This window comes from Otolemur garnettii, unplaced genomic scaffold (assembly GCF_000181295.1).
Source record: "Otolemur garnettii isolate 467f Iridium unplaced genomic scaffold, OtoGar3 scaffold00109, whole genome shotgun sequence".
Classification (NCBI taxonomy): Eukaryota; Metazoa; Chordata; class Mammalia; order Primates; family Galagidae; genus Otolemur; species Otolemur garnettii.
Window position 1 is genome coordinate 3,859,413 of NW_003852504.1, and position 15,689 is coordinate 3,875,101.

Sequence of the window (15,689 nt, forward strand, 5' to 3'; positions counted from 1 at the left end):
AACTAAAAGTAGACCTCCCATTTGATCCCACAACCACATTACTAGGTATGTATCCAGAAGAAAAGAAATCATTTTACATAAAGAAATTTGCACTCGGGCGGCGCCTGTGGCTCAGTGAGTAGGGCACCGGCCCCATATACCGGAGGTGGTGGGTTCAAACCCGGCCCTGGCCAAAAACTGAAAAAAAAAAAAAAAAAGAAATTTGCACTCAATGTTTATAGCAGCTTAATTCACAATTACAAAGATGTGGAAACAACCCAAGTGATCATCAACCCATAAATGAATTAGTAAACTATGGTATATGTATACCATAGAACACTTTTCATCCATAAAAAGAAGGAAACTTTATATCTTTTGTTTTTACCTGAAAGGATGTGGAGAACATTCTCCTCAGTAAAGCATCTCAAGAATGGAAAATCAAGCGTCCCGTGTACTCAATGCCAAGTTGAAACTAGTAGGTTAACTACTACAGGCCCACTTGAGAGAAAAATGTATTTAATGAAGGACTCAAGCTAAACATGGACTTTACCTTACAATCACAAGCAGTGTAACATAATTGTGAGTACCCTCATATTAATCTGAAATTTAAAAAATAACCTTACGAAAAATTACTAAAAAATTCTTAAAAATGTTAAAATAAATAAAAATTTGTTAAATGGAGGTGAAATTAAAATATTCTCAGATAAACAATACCTGAGACAATTTATTGCTAGAAGACCTGCTATATAATAAATGCTAAAGGCAGAGTTCTTATAACTTGAAGCTATACTAAGAAATGAAGACCATTGGTAAAGGTAACTATGTAGAAAATATAAAAGCCAGAGTTATATTAGTTTGTAACACCTCTTTTTTTCCTACATGATTTGAAAGGATGACAGCTTAAAGCATTAATTAACATATATGTAAATAAGTTTTCAACAACATATAAAGATGTAATGTTTAACAATAATAACACACAAAAGCGGAGAGGCAATATGTAGGAACATAGTTGTTGTATACTATTGAAGCTAAAATGTTCCTAATTCAATCTGGTTTGTTGCCCCTTTAAGATGTTAATTGTAGTCTTCAAGGTAATAACTAAGAAAATCACTAAAATACTCCAAAGGAAATGAGAAGGGAATTAAAGGGTTCACTATAACAAATCAATTACACAAATGAAGGCAGTAATCTACAAAGTGAAAAACAGAAAGATGACATATATTAAACAAATAAAATGACAGAAGTAAGTCCTTTCTTAGAAAGAATTACTTTACATGCTTATGAAATTAAACATTTTTAGTAAAAGACAGAGATTAGAAGAGTGATTTTTAAAATGGTCCATTCAAGTCTCTACAAGAGATTCACATCAGATTCAGCAATACAAATAGGTTGCAAATAAAAGGATAGAAAATGTATATCTGAAAACAATTTCAAAAAGGGAATGGGGGTAGCCATACTAATGTCAGAAAAAAAGGATTTTAAGCTAAAAAGTATTACAAGAGTCAAAGAAGGATTATATATTGATAAAAGGTCAATAAATGGCTATTATATAATAATTGTAAACACACCTAACAACAAGGCCACAAAATATATGGAGCAATAACTGACAGAATTGAAAGGACAAATAGCAATTTAACAATATAAACCAATTAGAACTCACAGACCCATACAGAGCACTCCTCCCAATAACAGCACATTACATGTTACTGTCAAGTGCACAGGCAACAGTCTCTAGGATAAAAGATATGTTAAGTCACAAAATGAGTCTTGATAAAATTAAACAGATAGAAGTCATATAGTTTATTCTTCAAACACAGTGGAATGGAACTAAGCATCAATAACAAAAGCAAAATTGGAAAATTCACAAATACATAAAAATGAAACAATACTTTTAAATAACCAATGGATCATAGACAAAATCAAAAGGAAAAATAGAAAATAACACAAACACACAAAACCCCAAAATAGCAACACTTTTGGGATGCAGTGAAAGCAGTAATCCAAGGGAAACTTACAACCGTGAATGCCTTCATTAAGAAAGAAGTAAGATCTCAATTAAACAACCTAATTTTATAACTCAAAGAACTAGAAAAAAGAGAATGAAACTAGACCTAAAGCAAACAGGTGGAATGAAATAATAAAGATTAAAGAAAAGGTAAACAAAATAGAGAATAGAAAAATAATAAACAAAACCAGAAGTTGGTTCTTTGAAAAGATCAATGGAAGTGCAAGCTTTTGGCTACAATCATGAAAAAATACATAGATTTGCATAATTAAAATTTGAAATAAAAGTGGAAGCATTACAACTGACTTAGAAGTAAAAATTTTATAAGAGAATATACTATGAACAATTGCATGCCAATGAATCAGATAACTTGGATGAAATAGGCAAATTCCTATAACTTCACAAACTACCAAAACTCATGCAAAAATACAAAATATGAATATACTTATAACAACTGAAGATATACAAATTAATGATATACAAAATACCCACCCCCCCAAAAAAGTTCAGGATCATTAAGTGTTCATTGGTGAGTTTTACCAAACATTTAAAGAATAATTAACACCAATTTTCTGAAATCTTCCGAATAAAACAGGAGGAATAAATCACTTCTTAACTCATTCTGTGAGGTTAGCAGTATCCTAATATTAAAGCCAAAGATATCACAAGGTAACCACACACCAATGTCCTTTATAAATGTAAATGTAAAAATGCTCAATAAAATACTAGAAACTTAATCCAGCAGCATATTATCATAAAAGGATTATGCATCATGAGTAAGTAGGATTTAGCCAGCAATGGAAAGGTTCAACATAAGAAAAGCGGTCAATGTAATATACCCCACTAATAGAACAAAGAGAGAAACTCTACATGATTATCTCGATAGATGCAGCAAATGCATTTCTCAAATTCAACACACTTTTTTTTTTTTTTGAGACAGAGCCTCAAGCTGTCCCCCCTGGGTAGAGAGCTATGGCTTCACAGCTCACAGCTACCTCCAACTCCTGGGCTCAAACAAGTCTCCTGCCTCAGCCTCCCAAGTAGCTGGGACCACAGGCGCCCGCCACAACACCTGGCCATTTTTAGGTTGCAGCCATCATTGTTGTTTGGCGGCCCGGGCTGGGGATTCTAACCCGCCACCTTAGGTGTATGTGGCTGGCGCCTTAGCCACTTGAGCCAGAGGCGCGGAGCCAACACACTTTGATAGTAAAACACTCAACAGACTAACAATAGAAGTGAACTTTTTTTTTTTTTTTGGCCAGGGCTGGGTTTGAACCCGCCACCCTCAGCATATGGGGGCCATGCCCTACTCCTTGAGCCGCAGGCCGCCCAGAAGTGAACTTCCTCGACATGATAAATGGTGCATGATTATGACATAAAAAATTCACAGCTAACATCATACTTTGTAGTAAAAAACTGAAAGTTTTTCCCCTAAGATCAGGAGGAAGTTGAATATGCCCACTTCCACCATTTCTACTTTCTCTGTACACAGGAGACATAATTTTTACAAAAAAGAACTATTAAAGAATCCACACAAAATTTAAGCTAATAAAAAATTTAGCAAATTTGCAGGGTACAAGTAAAAACACAACTACTGTCTGTACACAATACAGTGTGCATTATATACTACCAGCAAACAATCTGAAACAGAAATTAAGAAAATATTTCCATTTCTAATGGCATCAAAAAATACTTAGGAATCAATTTGACTAAGAAGATGTAAGACTTATCTATTAAAAACCAAAAACATTGCTGAAAGAATTTAAGAAATCCCTAAATTAGTGGAAATATATGCCATGCTCATGGGTTGAAATACTTAATACTGTTAAGATGGCAATATGCCCCAAATAAATCTTCAGGTTCAATAGAATTCTTATCCATAGTTTAAAGACTCTTTTTGTAGAAATAAAAAGGCAATATAAAATTCATAGGGAATTTCAAGGGACTCAGAATAGTCAAAATAATCTCAAAAAATGAGAATTAAGTTGAAGACTCTCATTACCCTTTTCAAAAGTTACTATGAATACCTATCTTGCTTACAAAATTTGGTAGTACTACTTACTACAAAGCTACAGTAATAAAAAGAGTATGCTACTAATGTAAAAGTAAACATACAGAGCAACAGAACAGAACTGAGAATCCAGATAAACTCACATATTTATGGATAACACACTTTCAGAAAGTATACCAAACACATGCATTGAGGAAAGAGTACTCTCTTCAATTGTTGGTGCTGGGGCAACTGGAGACCCATGTGCAAAATAGTGAAATTTGATCTTTACCTCAAACCATATATAACAATTAACTAAAAAGGGACCAAAGGCCCCCATGAAAGAATTAAAACTATAAAACTCTTAGAAGAAAACATAGTGGTAAATATTTATGACATTGAATATAGCAATAGTTCTTTTAAATATATGAATCCAAAAGCATAAGTAACAAAATCAAAAATAAATAAAGTGAATACCAACAAAATAAAAATAAACTGTCCATTAAAGGACACTATCAAGAGAGAGAAAGGCAATACATGAAATGGGAGAAAATGTTTCCGATCATATATCTAATAAAGATTAGTATTCAGAATGTATATATATTTATATGTATATTTATACCTGCATATTTTTATATTATATATTTTATTTATTTATATATTTATATATCTATACATGTTTATATATTTATACAGATTTAGACATATATATAAAACTCTTAGAACTCAACAACAAAAGACAAAAAACTCAATTTAAAAATGAACAAAAAATCTTCAATAGACATCGTTCTAAATCAGATATACATATGGCCAAGAGGCAAATGAAATGTGTTCATTATTAGGGAAAAGCATATCAAAACAGCCATGAGAAATTACTTCATACATATTAGAATAGCAATAATCAAAAAAATGGAAAATAATTGTTGATGAGAATGTGGAGAAGTTGGAACCCTCATAAATTTCTGGTGAAAATGTAAATCTGTTCAGCTGTTGTGGAAAAACAGTTTAGAGATTCCACCAAATAACCTAGCAATTCTATTCCTAGAATTCTGTTCTATTCAATTCTATTTCTATTCAAAGGAATTGAGAACAGATATTTTTTTTTTAAATTATGCATGAATACTCACAATAGCACTATTCACAACAGTCAAAAGGCAGAGACAACACAAATTTCTACCGATGCATTAAGGAATAAACAACATGTGGTATGCCCAAACAACAGAAAGTTATTCAGCCTTAAAAAGAAATGAAATTCGGATATATGCTACCACCTGGATGGACCTGGAAAACATTGTTAACTAAAAGAAACTAGACACAAAGCACAACCAATTGTGTAATCCCATTTAAATATCCAGAATTGACCAGTCCATAGAGATAGAAAGCATATTAGTGTTTGCTAAGGGCTGGTGGAAGGGCACAATGAAGGGTGACTGATTAATAGGTTTCTATTTGAAATAATGAAAAGTGCCAGAACTAGGTAGTGGTAACTATTGCACAACATTCTGAATGTACTTAATGGTACTGAGTTATACACTTTAAATGTTTAAAATGGTAAACCTTCACTTGTTTATTAAATCATAGCTGTGTACATTAATGCAATTATGGGGTACAATGTGCTGGTTTTATATACAATTTGAAATACTTTCATCAATCTGGTTAACATAGCCTTCACCACATTTTCTTAGTTATTGTGTTAAGACATTTACACTCTACACTTAGTAGATTTACATGTACCCTTGTAAAATGCACGATAAATGTGGTCTCACCAATTACACTCTCTCCACCCATTCTCTCCCTCCCCTCCCCTCCCTCTCTTTCCCTTTCATCTTGGGCTGTGGTTGGGTTATAGCTTTCATATGAAAGTGTGGGTGCTTATGTATTGGTTTCATAGTAGGGCTGAGTACATTGGATACTTTTCCTTCCATTCTTGAGATACTTTGCTAAGAAGAATATGTTCCAGCTCCACCCCTGTAATCATAAAAGAGGTAAAATCTCCATCTTTTTTAAAGACTGCATAATATTCCATGGTGTGCATATACTACAATTTATTAATCCATTCATGGGTCGATGGGCACTTGGGCTTCTTCCATGAGTTAGCAATTATGAGCTGGGCTACAATAAACATTCTGGTGCAAATATCTTTGTTATAAAGTGATTTTTGGTCTTCTGGATGTATACCTAGTAGAGGAATTGCAAGATCAAAAGGCAGGTCTATTTTTAGATCCCTAAGTGATTTCTAAACTTCTTTCCAAAAGGAATGTATTAGTTTGCATTCCCACCAACAGTGCAAGTGTTCCCTTTTCTCCACATCCACACCAACATCTATAGTTTGGGGATTTTGCGATGTAGGCTAATCTTACTGGAGTTAGATGATATCTCAAAGTGGTTTTGATTTATAAAATGGTAAATTTTATGTTGTGTATATTTTATCACAATAAAAATCAAGCAACTTTATTTCTGCAAAAGATATTACTGAATAATGGGAAAAACAAGCTACAGGTGGTGCCTGTAGCTCAGTGGGTAGGGCGCCGGTCACATACACCAAGGCTGGCGGGTTCAAACCCAGTCCTGGCCAGCTAAAATCAACAATGACAACTGCAACAAAAAAAAAATATCTGGGCGTTGTGGCAGGTGCCTATAGTCCCAGCTACTTGGGAGGCTGAGACAAGAGAATTGCTTAAGTCCAAGAGTTTGAAGTTGCTGTGAGCTGTGATGCCATCGCACTCTACTGAGGGTGACATAATGACACTGTGTCCCAAACAAAAAGTAAAAAAAAGACAAGCTATAGCCTATAGAACAGTGATTCTCAACCGGTGGGCCCCAACCCCTTTGTAACAATAAAAATATATCCTGCATATCAGATATTTACATTATGATTCATAAGAGTAGCAAAATTACAGTTATGAAGTAACAATGAACATAATTTTATGGTTGAGAGTCACAGAACATGAGGAACTATATTAAAGTGTCGTGGCATTACGAGGCATTAGGAAGGGTGAGAACCACTGCTATAGAAAATACTGGCGAATTACCTGAGAAAGAACTTTTATCCAGAAATGTATAGAGAATTCTCAACACGTACATTATGATTCCATCTATAAATTGTGTATGAACTTTATGGACACCCTGTATATAAATGAAAAGGATATGTACCCAGGTCTAATTAATGAGTGCATAGTTGAGAAGAGACAAACATATATTCTACAAAGCCATGGTGGCTCCCTTCCTCCTCCTTTATCCGAGAAAGTGAACTGGTTCTAAAGAACTGAGCAAGTGGCTTGGCACCTGTGGCTCAGGCGCCCGCCACATACACCTAAGGTGGTGGGTTCGAATCCCCAGCCTGGGCCCGCCAAACAACAATGATGGCTGCAACCAAAAACTGGCCAAGCGTTGTGGCAGGCACCTGTAGTCCCAGCTACTTGGGAGGCTGAGGCAGGAGACTCGCTTGAGCCCAAGAGTTGGAGTTTGCTGTGAGCTGTGATGCCATGGCACTCTACCCAGGGGGATAGCTTGAGGCTCTGTCTAAAAAAAACAAACAAACAGAACTGAGCAAGGTAAAGAGAGACCTGGAGGATGGCATTAACCTCCCTAGGTTATGTATGCAAACACACCAGTTGAGCCTAAGAGGTGTCTCAAAAACACATCCTGGGGTACTAAGCTCTATTGTTACATTAATGGAATACTTTTCAGCCATCAAATTTATGAACTCTTATCATTTGCAATAACACGGATGAACCTGGAAGACATTGTGTTAAATGAAATAAACCAGACACAAGAAGACAAATACTGTATGATCTCACTCATATGTGGAATCTAAAAAGTTGATCTCATAGAATCAGATGATAGAACAGTGGTCACCAGAGACTGGGGAGCATAGGGGAGAGAAAGGACCAGGAGACGATTGATCAATTGGTACAAATTACAAGTGAACAAGTGGAATACTTCGGGTGTCCTATTACACAGTAGGGTAAATAGAGTTAACAATAAGTCTTGTACATTTCAAAATAGCTAGACAAGAGATTTTGAATGTTCTGACTACAAAGTAATGATAAACAATTGAGGTGATGAATAGACTAATTATCCAGATTTGATCAATGTCATTAATGTATACATGTACCAAAGCATTACATTGTACCCCATAAATGCGTACAGTTATCATTACAAAATGTATGGAACTAGGACTCCAAGGAAAGGCATAGCAAAAATGTATATTAAATGGGATCCAGCCAGGGCAATAATAAAGTCTGGTCCTTAGTTAAATGCTGCTTTGCTGGGAAAATATCTCCTGCCTATGCGATTTAAGACAGACAAGGCTTATCGGCACAGTGGATGCTTTTAGCAGAACTACAACTTAGTTTCATGTAACTCACTATGGAAGACCCCACAGGCCAGAACCTATGAGAGGATATTTTTTAAAATGTCTAAGACAGACAGCAAAGAGAAAGTAAAAGGATGGAAGGCACTCAGACCCAGCACACAGAAAAAGAGAAATAGAGAGAAAACATAGGAGAAAATGTAACTGTTGGAAACTTAGGTGAGCCTTTCTCAAAGGACTAGGTAAAGTGAGACGATACTTGAAGCATACCCCATTACTACGGAGAAATATATAGCCATTCAAAACCGGGAACCTTCGGAGTCAGTGGTAAAAATAGTACAGTAATTAACATCATGGGAAATTTCTTACATCTGAATTTTCATTTATCCTTTCCCGGCCCTTATGTTTTCCTTGTCATGCATTTTATTTCTGCATATGCTGTACATCCCCGTCCCGTCCTACACCGTCAATTATCTTTTAATGCGTTTTTAAAAAGAAGAAAACAACAAGTCTTCTGTATTTACCCATTCTGTTACCTTTCTCGTGCTCTTCATTCCTTTGTGTAGACCCGTATTTCCATCTGGTATCATTTTTTTCTTCTGCCTGAAGGAAATGCTTTAACGTTTTTGTGTAGTGTCAGTTCTGAGTTGGTTTTGATTGATGGATTTTCTTTTTCCTCATTATGGGTTGTATTTTCCTGCTTCTTTGCACACCTGGTAATTTTTGATTGACTGCCAGACATTGTGAATTTTACTTTGTTGGACGCTGTATATTTTTGTATTCCTATAAATATTCTTGAATGTTGTTCTGGGACACTTTCAAGTTACTTGGAAACTTGTCCTTTTGCGTTCTGTTTTTATGATTTGTTGGACAGATCCAGAGTAGTGTTTAGTCTAGGGCTAATTCTTCCCCACTGTGAAGGCAAGACCCTTTTGAGTACTCTACCCAATGTCCTGTGAATTATGAGGCTTTCGAGTGTGGCTGGTTGAAAATAAGCATTATCCTGATTCTGTGTGAGCACTAAGTATTATTACTTCCAATCCTTTCCAGGGGTTCTTTCCTTGGACTTGGTTATTTTCCTTGCATGCAGGTGCTGATCATTATACTGCCCTCTCTTTCTGCATTGATGAGGTCATTGATAACTCTGATAAGTGCAATTTCAATAAAGGAACAGGGTGAAAGGCTTTATTGGAATGGGTTCATGAGACGAGGAAAAGATAGGCACTGCAGATAGGGAATATAGGGAACTTTACCAAAGAATATTGCTGTAAACAGGAGAAAGCTAGAGCAATTCATAGAGAGAGGCAGTAGAGGGAGGGGTTTTATTTTGTTATGTTTTTAGGATAAGAAATGTTTAAGTATGGGAAATCTCCAGTAGAGAAAGAAAAATTGATGACTTAGGAGAAAGAGTTTTGAATAATTGGAGTGATGTCCTTGAATAGAGGAGAGAGCACTACCTCTAGTGTACAAGGAAATTATCTTTGATAAAAGCAGATAAGGAGCATCTATAGTAACAGGAAAGACAACAGAATATAATGGGTCAGTGCACACATACATTTAATGACATGAGCTTGGGAGCAACCTCTTCAGAGTGCTTCCATTTTCTCAGTGAAATAACAAGCAAGAGCATCTGCTGAGAGTGAGTATGTGAAAGGAGATATGGGAGTGAGAAGATGGGAAATGGTTGTCAAGAAGAGTGAGAGAGTGGAGAACTAGAGAAATGTGTCATGATTGACAGCAACAGTAAGGTCCCACCTGAAATGAACATCAAGTGACACACAATGTCTTTTTCTCTAGGCATATTCATATAGGTTCTAGGCTTTAGGAAATTAGTGTATGGTTCTGAGCCATTTCTAGAAGCAAAAAAAGTCTACATTACCCATCAGTAATCCTAGTAGGATACTTCTAGCGAGCACTGGTTCTGAGCAAGTGGCCTCATGAAGGAAGGCATGTCAAGAGGTCATTTATCTCCTTTCACAAAGGATAGAGCCATATCCCTGGTTGGCCATTTGCTTAATGGTTAAGAGAATGAAAAGCTAAGGAAATCTAGGGAAACAATCCCCCACCCTTCAGGGCTTCATGTGAAAAGTTGTATTAATCACTCTTGGTTTTTCTGGCTTTTTTCCTCACTCAGTGCTCCCCATTGGAGAAGTGAATTAATTGTGATGGATGAATAACCTGGGTATCTTTTCTTTGGCCTCCTCCTCCCTTCTCTTTTGGGATCTCCCTGTCTGTGTGGAAGGGTGCTTTCTGCTCTGCTCACTCCACTTTTCAAAAGGCATTACAGGACAGACCATGTTTCTATGGAGTAGATTCTATCCAATTTTGTGGGGTGTGATTTCAATGAAGGGGTAGAAGGAGTAAGTAGCATCAGTTAGGTCCTCAAACCGAAGCTATATTCTCCCAACAGCTCTTTGAGTAGCAAAGTTACTTATGCTGACTTCCATTTGCCTGGCTCCTAATGGGTTCTCATCTGAGATAGGAAACAGAAATATTTATTAGTTCCCTCAACCCCCCACACAAGTGTTTATGTTGTTCAAAATAAAACTGATTGTTTAAGGCAATGGAAAATAAGTAGAACCATATATTGTGAAAGTATATAACCATATGATAAAGTAGAAAATTGTTAGTCTGCCTGAAACACACTGGGTGCTCTTTAAATGTATGTTGAATGGCCTTTGTACAGGGGTAGGGATAGCAGCCTAACCAGCCCAAGATCTATTACAAGTCTCATCTTGGCTATGAACAATGATTTGGGGCTGAATTTTTACTTTGTTGCTAAAAATGTTTGCAAATAAAAATTATAGAGATTTTTTTTCACAACCTCACTTTATAAAACAAGATATATATTATACTGTCCAACAGTCATCCATTAAGCACCCGATATATTCTTCCTAGTTACAGTAAGAGCACTACAGTGTATCCCATGGACTGTTACTGAACTCTGGAGAAACAAGCCCTAATTTTTGACAGCATTTATAATATACCCTAAGCAACAGGAAAATATATTCCATGGATAATCAGACAAAGTACGCATATTTGTTCACATTCACTCTATATTTCCTCATTGGATAGGCCCAGAAATAAACATTTTTGACATGGATTAAAGGAAACTCTGACTTCCCACCTTTAGACAATAAAGTGAGTCTTAATCTTCTTTCTTTATTTATGCATTTTTGAGACAGAGCCTCAAGCTGTCGCCCTGGGTAGAGCGCTATGGCATCACAGCTCACAGCAACCTCCAATTCCTGGGCTTAAGCGAGTCTCCTGCCTCCACCTCCCAAGTAGCTGGGACTACAGGCACCCGTCACAACACTTGGCTATTTTTTGGTTGCAGCCATCATTGTTGTTTGGCGGGCTGGGCTGGATTCGAACCCTCCAGCTCAGATGTATGTGGCTGGCGCCTTAGCCACTTGAGCCACAGGTGCCAAGCCAGTCTTAATCTTCTTAATTGATAAACGAGCGGCCACTGAGAGGGCAAATCCTTATCTTACAGTTTGGGTCAGCTGAAAGTAAGGTATACTGTACTGTATCAGGAAAAATGTACTAAGAAAAAAAATCCTGCTAATGCTGCTGGATCCATGGCCAGGTGTTCCCAGAAGACAAGCTCCTTGTGCTCCAAAGTGTGTACTACTATTTGCAAATTCAGCAGTCAATGGAAGCGGCCTTACCCTAAGTCTCCAGATGCTACAGAGAGGTAGCGTGACTATGCTCATTTTTAACACGCTGCTGACAGTGATTTATGAACACACAACAAAGGGAGAAAGGAAGGGAGAAGGGAAAAAACTAGTAATTGCTGAGTTCTAGCACTGTGCTAGGCATTTTCTTTTATGTTCTTCCATTTAATGAATTAGGTTTTAGCTCCAATTTACAGAGAAGGGAACTGAGGCTAGAAAATGTTAATTGATTTACACATGATCACACAGCCATGAAGTAGCAGAGACATGAATAATATCTCCGTTTATCTGTTTGTCTGTATGTTCTCAATACTATCTCTTTGAAGGTGCCTGAGACCTCAACAGGTTGCAGAAATTGAGGCCCAGAAAGTGAGTGACCTCACTTAGGGTCACAGGTTTCACTAACTTCCCTATGAGTATACTCTCAGAAGCAGAGTGAGGACCTTGCCCATCCCTGCAGGGTCCTATGCAGTAAGGATCTTGCTGTCTCCTTCAGAGGGTGCACCTCAACTTCCTTGGCCACTACAACACAGTGGAAACCACACAAAGTAGCTGGATGCTCTTTGGAAATAGTTTTTCACAGCATCATGATGAACACTTTCCATGTATGAGATGGAAAGTGTTATTCTACAGGCCAATATTATTTTTCCCATTTTCTGAAGAGAAAAAGGCACTGTGGCTTGAATCAAATTTTAACTAGAGAGTCCTGTTTAAACCGAATTCCAAGCTGTGGGCATCTCTAAAAGACCAGGGCATGAAAGTCTAAGTTGGTCCTTGCTCCCAGACTGGGAGAGATGGGAATGAAAAAGAAAAAGTGTCCCTTGTAATTTCCCACCCAGCTCCAAGTCACGCTGTTTCATGAAAATGGTTGGCATGGACTTTCCTGGGATATTTCTTGGGATTTGTTTAACTCTGTAGAAATGGAGCTAAGGCAAAAAATTTGTGAATCTAAGGAAGAGTTTTAAGCCCTTAGTGAAGATCAGGCTGATCAGGCTGCGTGACTTCTTTTTTTTTTTAATTAATTAATTTATTTATTATTTTTTTTGCAGTTTTTGGCCGGGGCTGGGTTTGAACCCACCACCTCTGGCATATGGGGCCTGCACCCTACTCCTTTGAGCCACAGGTGCTGCCCCAGTGACTTCTTATAGAAATCCCAAGATTCAGTGATTATTTGGAGACTGAACAGATACTATACATACCATGGTCCCCAGTAATAGTAAGTGAAAATATGGACTTCACAGTTAATCAGTGGCTTAAGACACACTTATTAGGCACCTTCTCAATGCCAGGATCAGTGCTAGTAGGCTCAGATTATATGATGGTAGATATCATAGATGTGTCCCTATCATCATGGAACTTTCTGTGTGGCATGCTCCTCACCAGTAAAATAACCAAGAAGGATGATGGGAACTCAATGGATACCAAAACAGAGAGAGAAAAAATGCCATACAAAGAAAATGAGTTCAGTAACAAGACAAAGGATTTGATTCAGGCCAGAATAGTTGGGGAAAGCAGTGAACTAGGGGTTAGTTCAGAATAGCCTTAGAGGAGGAAGTAGCTGCTGGTGGCGACTCTGTCAGGCTAAGAGGAACCCTGTAAGGAGAGACTTGTTACGAGATGCCAGTGAAAGCCTTGGAAGGACACAGCCATGGAGTTGAGTTTAGCCGTTCACCAATTGAGCAGTCATGGATTAAAAGTCAGTATTTATGGCTGGAGCTGGCCTAGGAAGAATGGAAGGAGAGTTCCTCAAATTAGGAATAAGCAACAGCCCACTAGCATGGGTAGGAGAGGTGGAACTAGGTAAGCAGAACAGAAGATCATGGTCAGAAGTTAATCGGTGTGACCTGAGCTAACCTGAGGGAAGTCAGGAGACACACTTGTAATTTGTTTGAATGATTTCCTCTGTTATCCCATTCCTGTGGCTCAGTATAGCAGAGAGGATGGTCCTCTGTATGGTTTCATGAGGAAGAAAGAGGCTAGTACTAGATAGAAAAAGGAAGAGGTCAAAGTCCATGTGGTCTTCTGTGGAGAAACCCTGGGCCACTAGAAGCTGGCAGGAGAGCCCGAGCTGCAGGGTGCCCTGGATGGCGGCAACATGGGCACATTCACCTCAGGGAGACAGGAGTGCCAGCCTCACTGTTGGGTCATCCCAATACCCCTGATAGTAGGGATTGTTTTATTTGCCCTAAGACTGATTTTGAATCACCGACTATCATAGCTGGAGGAGTCATTATAAATCTTCCAAAACAGTGATTGTTAACCTAATGCTTCTGTTTTGTTTTTTAAAAAGAACCCCCCCCCATTACTCAGAAATGAAAAATGTAGGTGATTCAACCTGCCTACACAGGTAATTAGAAAATAAAAGTCGATAAATAATGCCCTGTGACATAAAGGAAGGTAAAAAGGAGAGTGATGCATTATAAAACAGTATTTACTTCTTCATGTAAAGACTGGTACAACGATGTAAGATGACAAACACATCCCCAGAAATATTCGAAGTCTCATTTAGAGGGCAATACTATCCCTGCTGAGAACCATTGCTCTAGAATGAGATCAGTTCACACACAGACCCCACATAAAGGAAGGACCAAGTCATTCTGCCTTTGTTGTGCTGAGCCACGGCAGCCTTTCACTGGGGTGCACTTAGAGCTTCCAATCAGAAATCTTCCAGAACTCCAAACCTGGTACCTAGAAGCTCGTGTTCTCTTTGGCAATTCCTATCATCACATAACCCAGTGATTAAACGTATGGGGTTTGGAGTTAAAATGTTTACATTTTGGCTCTGCCACTTAGTAGCTGTGTGACCTTGTGCTAAATACTTACCCTCTCTGACCCTCTGTTTTCTCATATGGAAATTGGAATTGGAGATAGGATAGTACCTACTCTATAAGACTAGGATAATGTATGAAAGAGGCCTGATACATAGTAAGCCTTAATAAAGAGTAGTTATTACTGTTTGTATTAACTAACTGCTTTCACACTCTGCTGTCAACCCTCATTAGGTACCATTAATGTTGTAACTGTCATCACAATTGCTACAGGGATCCCCAGAGAAGAGCATCTTTTCCTTTCAGTGAGACACACTGTCTTGGCCAGCCTCCTGTGATTTTTTTCTCGTGTTCACACTGTCCTTTGTTAGGGAAGTTACCTCGGCTGTTTTGGTTTTGTTCTTCCCTTTGTGTGGAATAAGTTTGAAAGCTGAGGACAGAGGGCATACAAGGGTCTAAATCTAGTGCCCCAGTGTGATTTTTTCAATGCTCCCAAACCAGTGTCACAGGAAGGAGGAGCCCAGGGACCTCAGTTCTCTTCTGCTTTCAAGTGAGTTTCTGTGAATCCCTAACGTTGGAATAGCCTTTGTCTCCCCTTGTTTGTTCACAGTTTCAATCCTGCTATGCTGAGAGCCTTCATCATTTGTCCCAGGAGACTTATGTGTCCTCATGCAAATAAGACCTTGGTGGCCTACCTTTCTTATAACAAAGTTCCCAAAATACAAAATTGGATGTGGCCCTCATTGTGACTCTTGTGTCCTTAATTTGGATAAACTATATTGTTCCTTTTCACAGTAATGAATGAACCTCTGGTTTGGGGCTTAGCCAGCCTGGAGCTCACTTTCACCAGACTGGAGTCTCAAAACAATAAAGGTAGGAGGCGGTGCACTTAAATACACCGAGGGAACCTGTACCTTGACAAACAGCTGAACTGATTCCAACAAGCAAGTATGGC